General features: G+C 45.1%; 2 long non-coding RNA genes across 2 annotated transcripts; one reads left to right on the top strand and one right to left on the bottom strand.

The window, feature by feature from the left end:
• The first annotated feature begins 10,186 nt into the window (after window positions 1-10,186).
• Window positions 10,187-13,205, top strand: LOC138225165 (uncharacterized). The gene is made up of 2 exons (XR_011183746.1): window positions 10,187-11,941; window positions 12,699-13,205. It is a non-coding gene; the product is annotated as an uncharacterized lncRNA (long non-coding RNA).
• Window positions 13,206-14,050: 845 nt separating this feature from the next.
• LOC138225119 (uncharacterized) lies at window positions 14,051-15,131 on the bottom strand. Its single transcript, XR_011183694.1, has 2 exons — window positions 15,036-15,131; window positions 14,051-14,150 (listed from the first exon to the last, which is right to left on the bottom strand). It is a non-coding gene; the product is annotated as an uncharacterized lncRNA (long non-coding RNA).
• Between the last annotated feature and the right edge of the window lie 6,434 nt (window positions 15,132-21,565).

Raw genomic sequence — 21,565 nt, forward strand, 5'->3', positions numbered from 1 at the left:
GGAGCGCAGTCCAGAGCACTATAAAGACTACATTTCCCACAAGCCCTGTGGCGACTTCCTTTTGACGTAATCGATTCGCGTCTTTTTATTTTTAATTATAACAACAATACATGCCATAAAAACAAGAATACATATAACACAGAGTATAGTCAGGGGTACATACGATAATACATGTACATGTTATGTAAAAAGATTAAACAAGTAATCTTGTTTAATGGTAAACAAAAGCAGATGAGGTCCGTACATGTTTCAAATTGTCTGTACAGACGCATTTACATCCGTTTTCAAGTGTTCAAACATGGGTCTCCTCTCACAGCATTTCGTTAATTATTATGAAGTATCATATTTTTTTAAATACAAACGATATTTTCATATTACTTTCAATAGGTTTAAAATGTAGTATTATTTAACTTCTTTAAAAGTAATGTCAATATTAGTTTCCTTCTTTACGTTATCTTTCAGAGTTGCTGTCACAAACGTCACAGTTATCATCTGTATTGATTTTCAATCTCTGCACAACGAGGATCTGTACGGAGGCGCTATTGGACTCGCCGCCATAGACTCGTGTATCTCTGTCGCCGCCCAGTGGACATTTCTCGAAAGTGCAGTTCTTTTTAACTTTTTATGGTAGCAATAAAAAGAGATACAATACAAACAAGAGTATATTTATAGCACATCAATAATACCATCAGGGGTACATAGTATAATATATTTACACTTCTGAAAAAAAGATTAAACCAGGTTAATAAAGATAAGGGCTGATATAGTCTGTAAATACACTTTTACATCTATTTAAAATGTTCTAACGAAGCTGCCCGAGGAAAGAACTTACTGTTTTGATTACATGAATCAGAGATTGTGACTCTGCCTTTAGCTTCCCATTCCTTCCAAACAATTTCAATTTCACACCTCTGGTTGTGCCAGAGGGTCCCCAGCACTGCTGTCACCTCTTCTGTACTCCTCCTATGCTAACAGCTGTGTATCTACTGCTGACTCCGTGAAAGGAATCAAGACTCCAGATGATCCCACCCAAATAAAAAAAAAAATTCTGGAGTGGAAGGAGGTCTCTGCTTTAGTCGGCTGGTGCCGTGAAAACAACCTCTAACTCTATATAACTCCAACTGCCTGTGTCTCAGGAAGCCCTGGTCCGTTTGTAATGGAAAACCATTGAGAGCACTAGAATGACTGATTTCCATCTTCACTCTAGGTCACTGTGCTGAACAGCACATTACTGTATTCTGCATATGATATGTCTGTTATTTACACCTTTTCTTTCTCACTTTGTCTCTCTGTCCGTTTGGATCAGGTATTTGGAGAGCACCACCACACCAGCCAAACTACCCAAACAGTTGCTTAGGCACTCAAGTGGACTTGATCAAATTAAACTTTCCAACCTAAACAGGAAAATGACAGTTTAAATGGATTCTACTGCCTTATTAATCATATTTCTCTTCTAAATTCTTTTAAAATAAAAACAAATATTTCTGACACGATACACACAAATAGCTATTTTTATACTTTCTGGTTATATTTCAATCTTATAAATGAAGCATTTCTTTTCTGCGGTTTGAGGTTGTTAAAGAGAAAGACCCCATACTATCACAACCCCCTTTACAGGCTGGTGAAAGAGGTGAAATGAGGTAGCGGAGGTGTAATTGAGTCGGACAGCAAACTCTCACCTGCTGCTTGCCAGGACAGGAATCTTACAAAGGTCCCCTCCTCCCAGGAGGGTCACAGTAACAAATACTAAACACGAATGATTACAGTTCAGGGCCCCAGCACTGCCACCCACTAAAATAAACATGACACACAAGAGAACCCATAAGACAGTCATAGAAATCCATGACACGACAAACACGCTGAAATGGTACAATATAATTAATTCTGATGTTCAATCAAATCACCGAAACACGTGGGCAGTGAGGGCCAGAGAACTACAGAAACTACATTACCCATACGCCCCGTGGGCGACTTCCTTCTGACGTCATCGACTCGCGCCTTTTGAACGTCATTTTAATTTTTGGTTTATTGTATTTATTTTGTATTTTGTATCCATGTACAATACATTCATTCATTACTCTTGTTTGCAAGGCAATGTATTCTTTGCTGTTGAAAATGCTTAAATATTTTTAAAATTAAAATAACTAATTAATACGAACATTACTAACGGTATTTTAATTAAAAAAAACTTTCGGTGAAATTTTGCTGAATGACCACCAAGCGGCGCCATTGGCACATCATTGTAAGAATAAATCATTTCTAAGAAATTTTCCAGTTTAATTCCACTGACCGGCCATCAGAGGGGCACTTTACTCGTCCTGCTGCTTCTCTTGAATGAATAATTGCTTAAATTATTGTCTGGTTAAATTGCCTGGTGCTAAGTATTTGTAATATAGGATTGCTCATGTCTGATCTGGAACCCGAGATGGAAGTTTAACATGTGTGATTCACTGAGGTGGAGGGGTGGGAAATGACTGAAAGAAGTCTTGCCATGCTGTATTATTAATAGTAGTAGCAGTATTGTCATATTAACACGAATCCTCAGACTCCCTAACATCTCCAATAGAACGACAATCTCACACATCAAATATTAGAGGACCCTTCCTTTATACCTAAAAGCTTTCAGTTGTTGGACAATGAAAAGAGTGCTTGCAGGAATCTAATTACTGTTGTTATAAACTCATTACAAGCTAATTGTCTCATTTCTTTTTTTTTTCTTTCTTCTCTTTTCAGCAGCAAATAAACCCATTACTTGATCCCTTACATTTCAAAACGCTCTGAATCAAACCAACAAATCGGGCATAAATTTATAAACCATGTTTTTGAGAAACTAGCCTTAAAATCAAAATGACTACATTCATATGAAACACACTCAGAAACAATATCAAATGGTTTGATACAGAGTGCAGAAACAACTGAAGAGAACTACCAGAACTAAAACAACACCACACCACTCTGAACTGCGCCTCAGATACTGTGAGATGGTTAGACACTACATGCACACCCTAAAGAAGATAAGCACATACACAAACAGACAACTCTCAGACCACAAAAGGCCTGTAGCCAAGACACAGTCAACAACGCTTGATCCAACTGCAGCTCAGACCTGCAGCAAAGCCTGCTCAAACTCCCCAACCTCGTCCTGACGGCCGGCTGTTTCCCTGAGGCCTGGAATCAAGGACTGATCACGCCCGTCTGTAAGAATGGAGACAGACTCGACCCCAACAGGTACCGGAGCTTCAGTGTGAACAGTAACCTGGGGAAGGAACTCTGTCGTAACTTGAATATCTGATAACCGGCCCTCCTTACTGAGCACAATGTCCTGCATTAGAGTCAGACTGGCTTCCTACCAAACCGCCACACATCTCATCACATTCACACCTGGGCACTGCCAGCCCATCTGGACCCAGAACAGCAGAGCCTGGCATTGCTGGAGCAGGACTGTCACACCTGGGCACTGCCAGTCAATCTGGACAAGACCAGAGTTATGGTTTTCCAGGAGAAAGCCAGACGTCAGGGAAACAGGTACAAATTCACACTGAACAACAACACATTGGAGCACACATCCAGCTACACATATCTCGGTCTCACCATCAGCTCTTCTGGGAGTTTTGACCTGGCACTAAAGGCACTGAGGGAGAAGGCACTCAGGGCTTTCTACGCAATAAGAAGGAGGCTCTTCAATGTCAACCCACCAACAAGAATTTCGCTCCAAATATCTGAAAGTGTAATCCAACCCATTGCCCTATACGGCAGTGAAGTGTGGGGTCCCCTCACAGACCAGGAGTACACTCTGTAGAAACTCTAATCAATCTGTAGAAACATCCGCCTTGCGCAGAGAAAAACAGCTAACAGCGAGTGCAGGGCTGAATTAGGCCAGTACCCACTATTGATAAACATACTGTCACGCCCTCTGCAGCCAGAGGGCGCTCCTTCTCTGTCCTGTCCCTAGTTTCCGGTCTGCTGTCCTTCCTGTCCCTCTCTTTCCCTTGGGCTATATATTTCCGGGTCTTGCACTCTGTCCTCGCTCAGCATTGTTGTTCGGATGTCCTGAGACCCGCCTAGCACCAGGGCGCCCCACGTCCGCTCCCTGAGGGCATAGGTTTCTATACGGCATTACTGAACTCTTTGCACTAATGAGCCCGGGCCTTTTTCCCGTCTTGCCGCTACGCATATGGGTCTTTTTCCGCTCTCCTGCTCCCTACGGTTAGTCCCTTTGGACGTCCGTGACACATACAGCACAGAGTAATCAAACACTTGTTACACCTGAGAAACAGAGGCCACAATTCATACCACCACTAGGCCCTGCTGATCCCAGAGTACAGCTGGTGTTGACACCAGTCAGTCTCAGGACAGCACACCTACAGCAACACCAATCACAATCATCCAAATGCGGAGGGGACTGCAGTCCAGAGAAACCCAGCATTTGACAAGGACTGGAGGCCATTTCGCACCACAACTGTAGAACAGGATTCTTTCTGCACACCCAGTACTGGGGGCTGTGTCGGAGGCTCCTCACCAGAAGAGACTTGCATTCCTGTTGGCTCCTCTCGTTCTGTGATGATTTTAGACGTCGAATCGGGCAGGAGGCAGGCGCTCTTCGGGAGCTCTCGTCCCGTGCTATAACTCGGACCACGCGATGGCACAATTGCTTCCTACATACAAACAGAAACTTCAAACAACAAACCCCAACAAGAAATCTGTGCACACTTGGACTCCTGCTTCAGCTGAGGAGCTGTCACGCACACACCTCCTGTGTGGGTAGTGTTGGCCGTAGGACCTGTTGTTCACAGAGAGAAAAAATACACCATAGCAAGTCAGCACTCAAACAAACCAAAAGGCCAGTTTTATTGAAGTTGACGCAGCTGGCCACTCAAACACTCACTGCGTCTCTTCACCAGGTATCAGAAACAAAATAAAGGAACAATCTTTTTATCATATCCACTCGCACCTTGCTCTCATTTCCAGACTCCTAACTCACCACTCCCAACAAACCCCAGTGCTCACAACACCCTTTAAATTGGATTTGGCCCGTACCACTATGGATACAATAGGTGCAAAACAGAAAATTCAAAAGACAAACAACACATAGCACAGCAGTCCGGACTACCTGGACACACAAATACATGAAACCCTTAACAATTCACAGGACAGACAGTCAGCAGCCATATCACCCTGCAACTCACAACTGGCAACCCACTGAAGCTAAGCAGGTGTGAGCCTGGTCAGTACCTGGCTGGGAGACCTCCTGGGAAAAACTAAGGTTGCTGCTGGAAGAGGTGTTAGTGGGGCCAGCAGGGGGTGCTCACCCTGTGGTCCATGTGGGTCCTAATGCCCCAGTATAGTGATGGGGACACTATACTGTAAACAGGCGCCGTCCTTCGGATGAGACGTAAAACCGAGGTCCTGACTCTCTGTGGTCATTAAAAATCCCAGGGTGCTTCTCGAAAAGAGTAGGGGTGTAACCCCGGCATCCTGGCCAAATTTCCAATTGGCCCTTACCAATCATGGCCTCCTAATAATCCCCTTCTATGAATTGGCTACATTACTCTGCTCTCCTCCCCACTGATAGCTGATGTGTGGTGAGCGTTCTGGCGCACTATGGCTGCCGTCGCATCATCCAGGTGGATGCTGCACATTGGTGGTAGTGGAGGGGAGTCCCCATTACCTGTAAAGTGCTTTGAGTGGAGTGTCCAGAAAAGCGCTATATAAGTGTAAGCAATTATTATTATTATTCAGCAGACCGTCTATACCTAGTTGCCATTTTTCGCAATAACATTAGGCTCTGATAACCTCCCCTCTCAGAATTCCAGCACTGTTATGTTCCTCTAGCTAAGCTTCAGGCATGTAACCAGTCTCCTATCTGTTTGCAACCTTTTGACCTTTCTGAGGATCCCTCGGAACAAATAGACACTGGAGTCTCCTCTCATGCAGTGCTGTTAAGACTTAAGCTAGTGGCATCCTACACTATGCTTTGTTCCTTTAGGACCATTTCTCTAAAAATAGTGTTCTCTACCTTTTGTTTCCCCTCCTGTCCACAGCTGGAACAACTGTTTGCTAACAAAGACTGTTTATCTGTCTGGAAAGGTCTCCAAACTGTTACCAATTACAAAAGAAAATCCCCTCAGATACATCTCTACCAGATAACACATTTTACAGCAGGCCTGAAACACAAAGGATCTCCAACGACCTTGTCCATGGCAGTCTCACAACTCGTCCAAATAATTCACATCCTGGGGATGAGCTATTGTCCCCCACTCAACTGGAGTGCCACACCCACTCACACTCAATCTCTCACGAAGACTTGACGCCGTTAACAAGTCTTGAGAATGCCCTGTGAAGCAAAGAACAGGATGTGTTAAGGCTATTCAAAAAGCAAAACTGTAAAAAGGCAGCAGGACCTGACTGTGTATCTCCAGCCACACTACAGCCCTGTGCTGGCCAACTCGCTCCAATCTTTACAGACGTTTTTAAGCAATCATTGTCCCAGTGCACAGTGCCAGACTGCTTCAAATCTTCTGTAATTGTTCCTGTTCCAAAAAAGGACACAAGAACCTGCCTTAATGCCTACAGACCCGTCGCACTAACGTCAGAACTGGCGCGTCTTCCCAACACGTTCGTGTCAGAGTGAGGTGACCCCTCAAACAACAATTATTTCCTGCCTCATATATGACTACGGCACCTAGCAATGCAACAGGTTCTGTTGATCTCCCAGATCCACCAATGCCCACACAGACCAGCGACAAGCATGTGTATCGTATAAGTGACCTTTTTATTTTCTATCCACATTCACCATCAGCCAAAGACACAACGAAAACAGCAGCAACAAAAGGTCCTTCCAAGGGTCATAATGAATCCAGAGGGACGGCAGTCTTTTCTGTCAAGTACCGAAGAGTGGCCACTCGAACGATTCTTCTTCGTACCTGTAAAGTCTTTGATGGCCCCAGTGAACGAGAGGCCGGTCCCATTTCCCCAGACTCCATTCAGGTTCCACTAGAAATCCTCCCGCGAACTGTATTCCATTCCCCTCAGTTTGGAGCGGCTAGCCGGGCCGGTTTCTCGCTCCTTGCCTTCAGGTATTAAAAGTCTCTGTACAGTACCTCTGTTCCGATGCCACTGTCTCCCGTGGTCGTCCATCGGTCCTTGCCTCCGCGAACTCGCGCTCCGCAGCTTCCCTTGTGCTGCCTGTGTCGTCTCCCAGGTCTGGTGGGAATCGGGAGCGTGCTCCGTTCCGGCTCAGATGGTTTTATTCCTCCCCTCAGCCCATCTCCCTCAGGGGGTTTTCCACTGTCCCTGTCAGAAAGGGGCTTGCCCAGTATTTTACCAGGAGGAAGCTCGTGTGGCTGAAGAGTGTGAGAGTGCCGAGCTTAGGTGTTATGGGCCCTTATCACTTCTTTGTTCACTCTCCGGGTCGGAGAAACCTGAAAAGAGACAAACGTTGTGAGACCATTTATAAGCTTGGTGACCTCGAATTAAACAGAACAATAGCAACACTGTTCTACAAACCTTTCATTGAAAGGGTTTTCAAACACTGTCCCACTTGCTGGTTTGGCAACATCAGTAGCTGGAATTGAATATGCAGCCATTAGTCTGCCTGGCAAAAAACAACCGGTCTCTCCAGTGGTCTGCAAACAAGTGAACACACAAACCCCATACTATTAAAACCCCTTTAGGGCACACTCACACCACAACAAAATCAACCCGACAGACTCACCAACACTGGACTGCAGAAGCGGCAGGAAACCCTTGAGAACATGAGCAGAGCATGCAAACTCCACACAGACAGCACTCCAGGAAACCAGACACATGAGAACATGTGCAGAGCATGTGCGCCGTCTCTCAGCCTTTCACCTCCACATGCAGATCAGGACGCGACCGGAGACCGGAGACTCCTCACTCCTGCAGGAGGAGGCGCCGACGGACTCGCTCAGCCCAGCGCTTACATTTCCCTGACAGTCCTGTCACACAGCCTGCGACTCACCGCTTCTTCCTTTTCTTCCGCAAAATGTCCACAAAATACTCCAGCCAGCGCCTTTTAGACTAAAGTTTCGGCTTTGCCAGCTGTCTCCCTCCCGGAGGTCAGATCGCAACAACTTCTGCAGCACCGTTTCCCCAGCAACCACGTTTTATTTAACAAAGTAAAATAAACACAGGAGAAAAGTTTGCAAACATGCAGGCAGGATGAGCGCTGCAGACACATGCTGCTGCCCGGGTCCGTCTTGTGAAATAAACAGAATTTTGCACCCCAGAAAACTGGAGCCACGAGAACATGAGCAGAGCATGCAAACTCCACACACACAGCACCCCAGAAAACTGGAGCCACGAGAACATGAGCAGAGCATGCAAACTCCACACACACAGCACCCCAGGAACTAAATCCAGGCTCCCAGCGCTGCCACCCACTGCGCCGCCGTCTCTCACCTCCACATGCAGACCGGAGACTCCTCACTCCTGCAGTAACACACCCCAGCAGGCGGAGGCGCCGACGGACTCGCTCATGGTGCAGTGAGCCCAGCGGTGTGAGGCTGGTGTCCAGCGCTGATATTTACCGACAGCCTGCGACTCACCGTTTCTTCCTTTTCTTCTGCATAATGTCCACAAAATACTCAGCCAGCGCTTTTTAGACTAACGTTTCTGCTTTGCTCGCTGATTAGATTACAAAAGCCGACTGTTTACCTCCTAGAGGTCAGCTCGCAACAACTTCTGCAGCACCGTTTCCCCGGCAACCACGTTTTATTGACAAAGTAAAATAAACACAGGAGAAAAGTTTGCAAACAAGACGGGAGCTAAGAAACACGAGGACAGTGGGTTTGCTTTATGTGCCAAGTCGATTAACCAGCGCCGCAGACAAGTGAAATACAAGAAAACATACACACAAGGGAACACATAAGAGAGACAAAGAAATACAAGACACGATAAATACGCTGAAATTGTATTAATATAATTCATTCTAATGTTCAATGAAATCAGCGAAACACATGGGCAGGGCAGCCCAGTGAACTACAGAGACTACATTACCCATAAGCCCTGTGGGCGACACCATTTTGACGTCATCGACTCATACTTTTGTATTTTTTATGAGACCAAAAACTACAAGAAAACGTAACGTAGCAGTCGTATTGTCAGGGTACATGCAATAATACATGTACATTTTATGGAAAAAAAGATTCAACAAGGTAAATGCAGATAAGGCCCGTCCATGCTTCAACGTTCTTACAACACAGAAACAGACACATTTCAGAAAGACATTCTGAAATAAAATGTCTTTACATCCGTCTTAAACTGTTCAAACACGGTCTCCTCTCACACCATTCCCTTAATAATTATGTTGCGCAAGTATAATAATGTTTTAAAATACAAACGATATTTTCATCTTCCTTTTCAATGGGATTAAAACGTAACAAATGTATTTCTTTCCGATTTCAAGTCTTTCCGATAGCGCTTTGAGACTCAGCTCCGTGTATCTCTGTCGCCACCCAGTGGACATTTCTCGGAAGTGTCACCGCCCGCCGGAATTCGGAAAAGTCCCGGGACTGAAGCTGTGTGACTGGACAAGAGCCTGTCTCCCGCCTCCTGCTGAAATCTCAGCGCCGATTGGACAAAAGCTGCTCACAGTCCGGATCCAGTGGAACGGCCGATCCACTCCGGGTTTTCCGTAGCCGGCAGTCCGGATCCAGTGGAAGGCCGATCCACTCCGGGTTTTCCGTAGCCGGCAGTCCGGATCCAGTGGAAGGCCGATCCACTCCGGGTTTTCCGTAGCCGGCAGTCCGGATCCAGTGGAACGGCCGATCCACTCCGGGTTTTCCGTAGCCGGCAGTCCGGATCCAGTGGAACGGCCGATCCACTCCGGGTTTTCCGTAGCCGGCAGTCCGGATCCAGTGGAACGGCCGATCCACTCCGGGTTTTCCGTAGCCGGCAGTCCGGATCCAGTGGAAGGCCGATCCACTCCGGGTTTTCCGTAGCCGGAAGTCCGGATCCGGTGGAAGGCCGATCCACTCCGGGTTTTCCGTAGCCGGAAGTCCGGATCCGGTGGAAGGCCGATCCACTCCGGGTTTTCCGTAGCCGGAAGTCCGGGTCCGGTGGAAAGGCCGATCCACTCCGGGTTTTCCGTAGCCGGAAGTCCGGATCCGGTGGAAGGCCGATCCACTCCGGGTTTTTCGTAGCCGGAAGTCCGGGTCCGGTGCAAAGGCTGATCCACTCCGGGTTTTCCGTAGCCGGAAGTCCGGATCCTTTACGATGCACGCAAGACTACGTTACAGATCACCGGAGTACATTATACAGTCAAATAAAGATAAGGTACGCACAGCTTTCATGTTGTGATACTTAGACATGGTTTGGAGACGTTCCCTCGTGTGTATTTTGAATTATTCAAATGCGTGTCGCTTTATTTTGGAAGCGCATCATTTCAGTGCATGAGCTTACCTGTTATATTGGGCGAGATTTCACACGGATAATCAAACAAGAACGAGTTTGCCCTGGAATCCAGTCCACTGCCCAACCTGAAAGTCAGAGCATGAGAACGGACGGATTGTATGGCGATTGTGGTGTTGCTCGACCACATCAAGTAGGCGAGAAGTACAATCTGCTACTACGACATACGGTCTTATTATTCAATTTTCGATTATTTCTCATCTTTAGGCTATTTCTACATCTAATAACGAGCGAGTATAATGATTAAGCCAATGATACATTATATTTTAGATTCGGTTCAGCAGTATTGAGCAGTAAAATAACATCAATTTGTCTACAGGAAATGTCAGAATTAGAAGCCTTCTTTACACCATTTTGCCGATCTGTTCAGAGTGTTTTAACAACAGAACAAAACAAAAACAAACGTAAGGTTTCTGGGCTGCTTTGAGAAAGACAATTATCATCTATATTACTTTTAAATCTATGCACACTGTGTATCTTTACCGGGTCGATTCAATGTACAATTTTGTACTGACGCCTTAACCTTATTATTCATACAAAATCTGTTTGACAATAGTCATGTTTGATTCCACTCACTTTCCCCAAAGAGGTGCTCCAAAATAGTTTGACAAGATATTGTGAGATTGCGAGAGGGATCTGAAGTATTTATTAGTACAAGTATAACTAAATTGTTTTCCTTGTAGTCTAATAAAGGTTGTAAATTCTTCCATAGTTTCTGATGGGCTACTGTTAGTTTCTTAAAAGCATCAATACCTAGTTCCTGAATGATTAAATTAGGGAAACATACATCACCTACTTTGCTTAATTTTGTAAATAATACTATCAGTATCGGTATTAGATGCTCTAAACCCTATAGCATTTATGCCTCCTTCTGCCCGTGTTTGACAAATAGCAACCATGAATAAAGTTTTTTTTTTTATTTTACTAAGGTAGAGAACATCAAATCACAAAATCACCTTTTTGAAAATCTTAATACCAAGATATTTAATCACATCTTTTACATGTATATTACGTACGGAGCAGACACTTTCCAACAGCCACCAGTTCACTTTTCTGATATGTAAAGAAAGACCAGAAACAGAGGAAATGACTTGTAAACGCATTTAATTGCTTTGTCCACCTCTGTGTGCTTTCTCAGAGAGAGAGAGTTGTATCCTCAGCCAATTGGGAACACCTGTCATCTCTTTATCCTGTACTTGAATAATACCCTGAAACTATTTGTTATAGGGGTGTAAGCAGTGGGAAGAGGAGTGGGCTCGTGTCGAATTGCCTTACCCGTTCCCAATCTGCAGGAGGTCCCACGACGGCAGGTAGCTGCTCCAGTCGCTGGAGCTCAGTTCGCTGTCGAGGGAGGACGAGGGCTCTGGCTCGGGGGAATCACGGCTCCACAGCTCCTACCTGTTGCAGAGTGTTTCTGCCCTCCCGATGGCCTCTGTGTTTTAGAAGGATCTGTCTCTTTTCGCTTGCTTACACCACAGGTTTCATCGACGATAGTGTGCATCCTGAAGCAGTGAGTTATCGGTCTTATTTCTACTGAGAAACAGTTCAAGCACTCACAAAACAATAACCAGGAGACGGTGTATGAAAAAGAATTGTAAGACTTGCAGAGTAGATTTGAATAGACTGTGGACGTCACACTGCGTGCTTGAATATCAGAGATTCAATTCATTCTTTCCTGTAGGTTAACTTCCTGTTTGACATTGTTCCGCTGTCACTTCTTCACAAACTCATAACTCGCCGTGTTCAATTTTGTGTTGAGTTACAGGAACCTCAGCATCAGATGAAATCCTCTTCAGCGCCCCAGGGAGACTGGGGGACTTGCCAGATTTTCAGCTTTATCACTGGGTCCTTTGGCTCAGGGCTGTTGAGCAAAGTGCTCCCCTCTGCTGGAGAGCCACAGGGGCACTACAGAGCGGCCTCGTGTTCCCTGCTCCTGCCCGTGCCTGTGGACGGCCAGTGTGACCGCGCGCGAGACAAAGTAGTGCATTCGTGGTGTAAATACAGAATGTTCACTAGCTGACTGAGGAAAGTTACAGAGACGGGAGTATACGTTCTGAAATAATGTGAACCACTGTTACTACACACAGACAGACTACTTAAAAATCATGTGGCTTTTTAAGGTCGTTTTGTCTGCCTAAAGTACGTTAGATTTGTCACAGCAAAGAGTTTGAATACTTACAGAATGCAGCAGCTAGAATTGTTACTTGGAGCAGAAAGAATGACCACATAACCCCCATACTTCTCTCTCTTCATTGGCTTCCTCTCAGGTACAGGGCGGACTTCAAACTCCTTCTACTTACTTACCAGGCTCTCAGAGGTCAGGCACCTGTCCTGCCTCGCAGGGATCCTGCAGAGGAGAAATACTGTCTGTCATGGGCTGGGCACCATGTGAGTTGAATGCTGCATCAGTGCCATGGATCCAAGAGGGGCATCATGGATACAGCTGTCGTTTAGGAGGATTCTGCTGGTCTGCAGAGACCTGCGTGGGGTACTGACATACAGATAACGTGATGGATGGATGGATTAATACCCGCATTCATTTCTTTCTTTTTTTTTAATGATATAATGTTAGCATGCCCAAAGGGGTTGGGCAGCCAGTTGACCTTGGACCCCTAGAGGATTTTATTCTCCTTACTGAGTCTTTGGTTCCTTTCCTCCATTGTCTTCAGTTCTGTATTCACAAAATGTATATTTACCTGCATTGTTAAGCGCCTTGGGGCAACCTTGTTGTGAAAGGTGCTATATGAAAATAAATTGAATTGAATGGAATGACAGAGTCACGGCTTTTCCAGTTTCCTCTCCTATTATCTTCTTTATCTGCACTCTAAAACACAGTGAAACCTTGAACCTTTCAACTGGACCACTGCCGTTCTACATCACAATGACTCTAACTAGGACGGAGACTTGAATGGGATGAAAAAGGAAAAGGCATTATTTGCAGGAAGAAATTAAACTGTTCCACCTGATCACTTGCTAAACAAAGTGATTCACTGGAGTGGAGGCGGTGAAAGCTTTGTGAATCAACTTACAAAGGAAACATGCAAGAAACGTGGCTCCCATATTTAACCCTTGAAAAATCTATGAGTGTTATGTGGAGGTGAAAGTATTGTTCAATTATTCTAATAAAGCTCACTCAACTAAGACCCAGAAAAGTACCAGAGTATTCTCACCTAAGAGGAAATACTAACAAGTAGGATGTTCAAATGAAAAGCATTAAAAAGTGAATGATCTTCAGTAGCTGAAATGATTATTGAGCTCTGGGTCACAGTGCTCCTGAAAAAAAATCAAATTTCAGCAGACACCCAAGGACAGCAGGTGAGCACCATGCTGAGCCAGTGTATAAGTGTATGAATCACAGTTTCAAGGAGCTTTTTTCAGTTTCGTTCCACTGATCGGCCAACACGGGGGGAACTTCAGTCTTACTCGCCCTATTGCATTAAGAAACTGTACAACATTCTCCAATAAGAACTTGCGACCTCACCTAACGAAAAGCAATTTGCGTAGCAGGGAAAGACTGGACTCCCACTGGGGATTTTTGTTTTTCATCCCGATGGTGATGTGCACTATATACAACGTTGCTGGACCCTCCTCGGGAAGCGTGCAGAGATCACATTAGATGTGTTGCTCAAGCTCTTTATTGTCACGTACAGTAAACCCAGCAGTGTGGTCAGTGCGGGATGTGTTCTGTCCTGACGGCAGGGTCAGCAGCCAGAGGAGACCTGAAACACAAGACGGAGAGGTAAGACATTGATTCCGACAGAGACAGCTTTCACACCGGATTACTGACAAGAGGAGCAATAAGAGAAGAGTTGTAAAGACACGCCAAAGAGAATATTCTCATCTAAGAGGAAATATTAACAAGTAGGATGTTCAAATGAAAAGCATTAAAAACTGCATGATCTTCAGTAGTGAAATGATTACAGAGCTCTGGGTCACGGACAGCAGGGGAGTGAATGAGTTGTTTATTTTGTTTTCTGTGAATTATGTAGAATTCACAACGTGATCCAATTGTACAGGAAAACCATTGAGAGCAGATTCATTTCTTCTGCACCAGAATGAATGATTTCCATCTTCACTCTAGGGTACTGTACTTTACAGCACTGTATTGTATTCTGCATACATGTCTGTTATGTACACATTTTCTTTCTCACTTTGTCTCTCTGTCCATTTGTATCAGTTTGTTGGAGAGCACCATCACACCAGCATCACAACATTTATTCTACTGCCTTATTAAGCAAATGTCTCTACTAAATTCTTTTTATATATAAAACATTTTTTGACATGATATACACAAATGGCTAATTATACTTTCTGATTATATTTCCATCTTAGAAATGAAGCATTTCTCTCCTGCAGTTTGAGGTTGTTAAATAGAAAACTGGATCACTCCAGGGCCGAATCTTCTCCCTCTCTTACATTCGTTCACGAATGATCACAAGAGCAAACACACAGACTGGCTTCTCACAAAGTGTGTCGATGACACAGTCCCGGACAGCTTACTAAAGGACCCAGAAAATCACCACGGGCCAGTCTGAACAGTTTCACGGAATAGTCTGTTGACTTCTCTTTGATGTTTCATGTTACAAGAGCAAAACAATACTCACTGATTTGAGGATAATTGCGCCATCCCTCCAGCCTACTGAAATGAACCGTCAGACTGCAGAAGCTGTCAGTGACTACAGGTCCTTGGGACTGGTCAGAGAAACCTGAGATGAGACAAACGTTGTGAGACCATTTATAAGCTTGTGACCTCAAATTAAACGGAAGTCAGACATTTTCAAAGGGGGCAACACTGCGGCACAGTGGTTAGCATCGCTGCCTCATAGCACCGGGGCCCTGGGTTTGATTCCAGGGCTGCTGTCTGTGTGGAGTCTGCATGTTTGTTCGCGCTGCAGGGGACACCTTACCCCCACAGACACAAACTCACACCACAGCCCGATTTTTCCACAACACAATCAACCCGCCAGTATCAGTTTGTGTTCAGTGCTGGGGAGGTGCCTTGTCCTTGCAGAACAAAAACAAGGTGATCAGGACTGACGGCAAGATTCAGGTATTCAAGTACCCAGTAAATCCAGGGCTCAAATGGGGGAACTGTTTCACGAGCTACACAATATCCTCACACACGATGACAGAGCCTTGGAAAGCCGTGTGGAGAGTGAGGTGCTCGTACCCAGCCGGAGTTAAAAGACCACGCATTGAGCAGAGCAACTGAGCAAAAGCACACTATCGATCTATCCAACCCAGAAAAGCACACATCTCTGTGATACAGAGGCTAAGGCAACATGTGAGTAAAGGATTTTGAATCAGCAATTGTGCTGATGAGCCAGTCAGCAATTTTTCAGAAACAGCAAACATGTCGTCAGCCTCCAGGAGCTGCAGAAGATTGTGAGATATAAAGGAGTGAAACCAGGGCAGGAGAAACTGATTCCTCGTGTAGGAAGCTGAGGAAAACGATGCACACCCTGCAGACTGAAAGGAAGACAGCACAAACTATCGGTAATGTCAGCCTAGAAGAAAGTGTAGTGCAGTGTGTTGCAACTAAGTTTTTGTTCAATATTTGTTTTGTCTGAAAGAGACTGTTTTGATTAGATACATGCAATACTATTTCTTTCTCATTCTCTGTCTTTTTATGTCTTATTTGGATCACACCATAAAGTTCATAACCCAGCCAGTTGCTTTGGCTCTGAAAGCATCCCTCAGCAGGGACAGCCCTGATCCCCAAACACAGGGCTGCCCTTCCCACTGCCCGTCTGCTCTCTGCCCAGTGGAAGTAGCGTTTCTGCCCGGCAGCTGTGTGAGAGAAGATGACCTGAGAGCACTAACCCACCTCTGGAGAGGGAAGAGTCTCAGCTGGAAGGGAGGAGGAGCTGCCGGGCTGCCGCAGACAAGGCGCCGCTGAAATGATAGAGAAATCTTTTAGAATCAAACGTCACCTGGCTCAGTGTTTAAGCTGTAGTACATGATCACATTATATTATTAAAACATGCAGACTGCCATTTCCATTCTGTACAAACAAAGGGTTTTCCATTGTAGAAAACACCACTGCAAATCCAAAGCGGAGTGCACTGGGACTGCAGTCCAGAGAAACCCATCATGTTACAAGAACTGGAGGCCATTTCACACCAAAACTGTACAATAGGATTCTTTCTGCACACCCAGTACTGGGGGCTGTGTCAGAGGCTCCTCACCGTTCTGTGATGATTTTAGACGTTGAATCGGGCAGGAGGCAGGCGCTCTTCGGGAGCTCTCGTCCCGTGCTATAACTCGGACCACGCGATGGCACAATTGCTTCCTACATACAAACAGAAACTTCAAACAACAAAACCCAACAAGAAATCTGTGCACACTTGGACTGTCACGCACACACCTCCTGTGTGGGTAGTGTTGGCCGTAGGACGTGTTGTTCACAGAGAGAAAAAATACACCATAGCAAGTCAGCAACAAACCAAAAGGCCAGTTTTATTGAAGTTGACGCAGCTGGCCACACAAACACTCACTGGGTCTCTTCACCAGGTATCCACACAGACAGCACCCCAGGAAACCAGACCCATGAGAACAGGGGCAGAGCATGCAGACTCCACACAGACAGCACCCCATGAACAGGACCCATGAGAACACAGGCAGAGCATGCAGACTCCACACAGACAGTACCCCAGGAAAACGAACCCATGAGAACGGGGCAGAGCATGCAGACTCCACACAGACAGCACCCCAGGACACCAGACCCATGAGAACAGGGGCAGAGCATGCAGACTCCACACAGACAGCACCCCAGGAACAGGACCCATGAGAACAGGGGCAGAGCATGCAGACTCCACACAGACAGCACCCCAGGAACAGGACCCATGACAACAGGGGCAGAGCATGCAGACTCCACACAGACAGCACCCCAGGAACAGGACCCATGACAACAGGGGCAGAGCATGCAGACTCCACACAGACAGCACCCCAGGAACAGGACCCATGAGAACAGGGGCAGAGCATAGAGACTCCAGACAGACAGCACCCCAGGAACAGGACCCATGAGAACAGGGGCAGAGCATAGAGACTCCAGACAGACAGCACCCCAGGAAACCAGACCCATGAGAACAGGGGCAGAGCATGCAGACTCCACACAGACAGCACCCCAGGAACAGGACCCATGAGAACAGGGGCAGAGCATGCAGACTCCACACAGACAGCACCCCAGGAACAGGACCCATGAGAACAGGGGCAGAGCATGCAGACTCCATACAGACAGCACCCCAGGAAACCAGACCCATGAGAACAGGGGCAGAGCATGCAGACTCCACACACACAGCACCCCAGGACCAGGACCCATGAGAACCCAGGCAGAGCATGCAGACTCCACACAGACAGCACCCCATGAACAGGACCCATGAGAACCCAGGCAGAGCATGCAGACTCCATACAGACAGCACCCCATGAACAGGACCCATGAGAACACAGGCAGAGCATGCAGACTCCACACAGACAGCAGCCCAGGACACCAGACCCATGAGAACACAGGCAGAGCATGCAAACTCCACACAGACAGCACCCCAGGAACTAAATCCAGGCTCCCAGCGCTGCCACCCACTGCGCCGCCGTCTCTCACCTCCACTTGCAGATCATGACGCGACCGGAGACCGGAGACTCCTCACTCCTGCAGTAACACACCCCAGCAGGAGGAGGCGCCGACGGACTCGCTCATGGTGCAGTGAGCCCAGCGGTGTGAGGCTGGTGTCCAGCGCTGATGTGTCCCTGATAGTCCTGTCCCACAGCCTGCGAGTCACCGTTTCTTCCACAAAATACTCCAGCCAGCGCTTTTTAGACTAAAGTTTCTTAAGTTTCTGTTTTTCTCGCAGATTAGATTAAAAAAGCCGCCTGTTGACCTGCTGGAGGTCAGACCCGCTCCGGCAACAACTACTGCAGCTCCGTTGCCCCGGCAACCCCGTTTTATTTAACAAAGTAAAATAAACACCGGAGAAAAGTTTGCAAACAAGACAAGAGAGCTCAGAAACCCACAAACACGACGGCAGTGGGTTTTGTTTCTGTGTCGAGTTGATAAACCAGGCAGGACGAGCGCTGCAAACACACTAGAGTACACATAACACAATCAGGGGTACACAAGACTCCTGCTCTTTACACAAACAGGTTCAACAGGTCAATAAAGAGCAGGTCGGCACAGCTGTCATGATGTCTCATTTACAAAGAGTCTGAAGATTTGCTCGTCTCTTCCCAGAGCAGCTTCACTCCGGAGAGCAAGGAACAGCTCCTGCCGAGTCCGTCTTGTAAGACAGACATAGAAATCCGCGACACGGTAAATACACTGACATTGTATAATTAATTCTGATGCTCAATCAAATCTGCGGAACACGTGCGGAGCGCAGTCCAGAGCACTATAAAGACTACATTTCCCACAAGCCCTGTGGCGACTTCCTTTTGACGTAATCGATTCGCGTCTTTTTATTTTTAATTATAACAACAATACATGCCATAAAAACAAGAATACATATAACACAGAGTATAGTCAGGGGTACATACGATAATACATGTACATGTTATGTAAAAAGATTAAACAAGTAATCTTGTTTAATGGTAAACAAAAGCAGATGAGGTCCGTACATGTTTCAAATTGTCTGTACAGACGCATTTACATCCGTTTTCAAGTGTTCAAACATGGGTCTCCTCTCACAGCATTTCGTTAATTATTATGAAGTATCATATTTTTTTAAATACAAACGATATTTTCATATTACTTTCAATAGGTTTAAAATGTAGTATTATTTAACTTCTTTAAAAGTAATGTCAATATTAGTTTCCTTCTTTACGTTATCTTTCAGAGTTGCTGTCACAAACGTCACAGTTATCATCTGTATTGATTTTCAATCTCTGCACAACGAGGATCTGTACGGAGGCGCTATTGGACTCGCCGCCATAGACTCGTGTATCTCTGTCGCCGCCCAGTGGACATTTCTCGAAAGTGCAGTTCTTTTTAACTTTTTATGGTAGCAATAAAAAGAGATACAATACAAACAAGAGTATATTTATAGCACATCAATAATACCATCAGGGGTACATAGTATAATATATTTACACTTCTGAAAAAAAGATTAAACCAGGTTAATAAAGATAAGGGCTGATATAGTCTGTAAATACACTTTTACATCTATTTAAAATGTTCTAACGAAGCTGCCCGAGGAAAGAACTTACTGTTTTGATTACATGAATCAGAGATTGTGACTCTGCCTTTAGCTTCCCATTCCTTCCAAACAATTTCAATTTCACACCTCTGGTTGTGCCAGAGGGTCCCCAGCACTGCTGTCACCTCTTCTGTACTCCTCCTATGCTAACAGCTGTGTATCTACTGCTGACTCCGTGAAAGGAATCAAGACTCCAGATGATCCCACCCAAATAAAAAAAAAAATTCTGGAGTGGAAGGAGGTCTCTGCTTTAGTCGGCTGGTGCCGTGAAAACAACCTCTAACTCTATATAACTCCAACTGCCTGTGTCTCAGGAAGCCCTGGTCCGTTTGTAATGGAAAACCATTGAGAGCACTAGAATGACTGATTTCCATCTTCACTCTAGGTCACTGTGCTGAACAGCACATTACTGTATTCTGCATATGATATGTCTGTTATTTACACCTTTTCTTTCTCACTTTGTCTCTCTGTCCGTTTGGATCAGGTATTTGGAGAGCACCACCACACCAGCCAAACTACCCAAACAGTTGCTTAGGCACTCAAGTGGACTTGATCAAATTAAACTTTCCAACCTAAACAGGAAAATGACAGTTTAAATGGATTCTACTGCCTTATTAATCATATTTCTCTTCTAAATTCTTTTAAAATAAAAACAAATATTTCTGACACGATACACACAAATAGCTATTTTTATACTTTCTGGTTATATTTCAATCTTATAAATGAAGCATTTCTTTTCTGCGGTTTGAGGTTGTTAAAGAGAAAGACCCCATACTATCACAACCCCCTTTACAGGCTGGTGAAAGAGGTGAAATGAGGTAGCGGAGGTGTAATTGAGTCGGACAGCAAACTCTCACCTGCTGCTTGCCAGGACAGGAATCTTACAAAGGTCCCCTCCTCCCAGGAGGGTCACAGTAACAAATACTAAACACGAATGATTACAGTTCAGGGCCCCAGCACTGCCACCCACTAAAATAAACATGACACACAAGAGAACCCATAAGACAGTCATAGAAATCCATGACACGACAAACACGCTGAAATGGTACAATATAATTAATTCTGATGTTCAATCAAATCACCGAAACACGTGGGCAGTGAGGGCCAGAGAACTACAGAAACTACATTACCCATACGCCCCGTGGGCGACTTCCTTCTGACGTCATCGACTCGCGCCTTTTGAACGTCATTTTAATTTTTGGTTTATTGTATTTATTTTGTATTTTGTATCCATGTACAATACATTCATTCATTACTCTTGTTTGCAAGGCAATGTATTCTTTGCTGTTGAAAATGCTTAAATATTTTTAAAATTAAAATAACTAATTAATACGAACATTACTAACGGTATTTTAATTAAAAAAAACTTTCGGTGAAATTTTGCTGAATGACCACCAAGCGGCGCCATTGGCACATCATTGTAAGAATAAATCATTTCTAAGAAATTTTCCAGTTTAATTCCACTGACCGGCCATCAGAGGGGCACTTTACTCGTCCTGCTGCTTCTCTTGAATGAATAATTGCTTAAATTATTGTCTGGTTAAATTGCCTGGTGCTAAGTATTTGTAATATAGGATTGCTCATGTCTGATCTGGAACCCGAGATGGAAGTTTAACATGTGTGATTCACTGAGGTGGAGGGGTGGGAAATGACTGAAAGAAGTCTTGCCATGCTGTATTATTAATAGTAGTAGCAGTATTGTCATATTAACACGAATCCTCAGACTCCCTAACATCTCCAATAGAACGACAATCTCACACATCAAATATTAGAGGACCCTTCCTTTATACCTAAAAGCTTTCAGTTGTTGGACAATGAAAAGAGTGCTTGCAGGAATCTAATTACTGTTGTTATAAACTCATTACAAGCTAATTGTCTCATTTCTTTTTTTTTTCTTTCTTCTCTTTTCAGCAGCAAATAAACCCATTACTTGATCCCTTACATTTCAA

The sequence above is a fragment of the Lepisosteus oculatus genome, chromosome 26 (genome assembly GCF_040954835.1).
Source record: "Lepisosteus oculatus isolate fLepOcu1 chromosome 26, fLepOcu1.hap2, whole genome shotgun sequence".
Taxonomy (NCBI): Eukaryota; Metazoa; Chordata; class Actinopteri; order Semionotiformes; family Lepisosteidae; genus Lepisosteus; species Lepisosteus oculatus.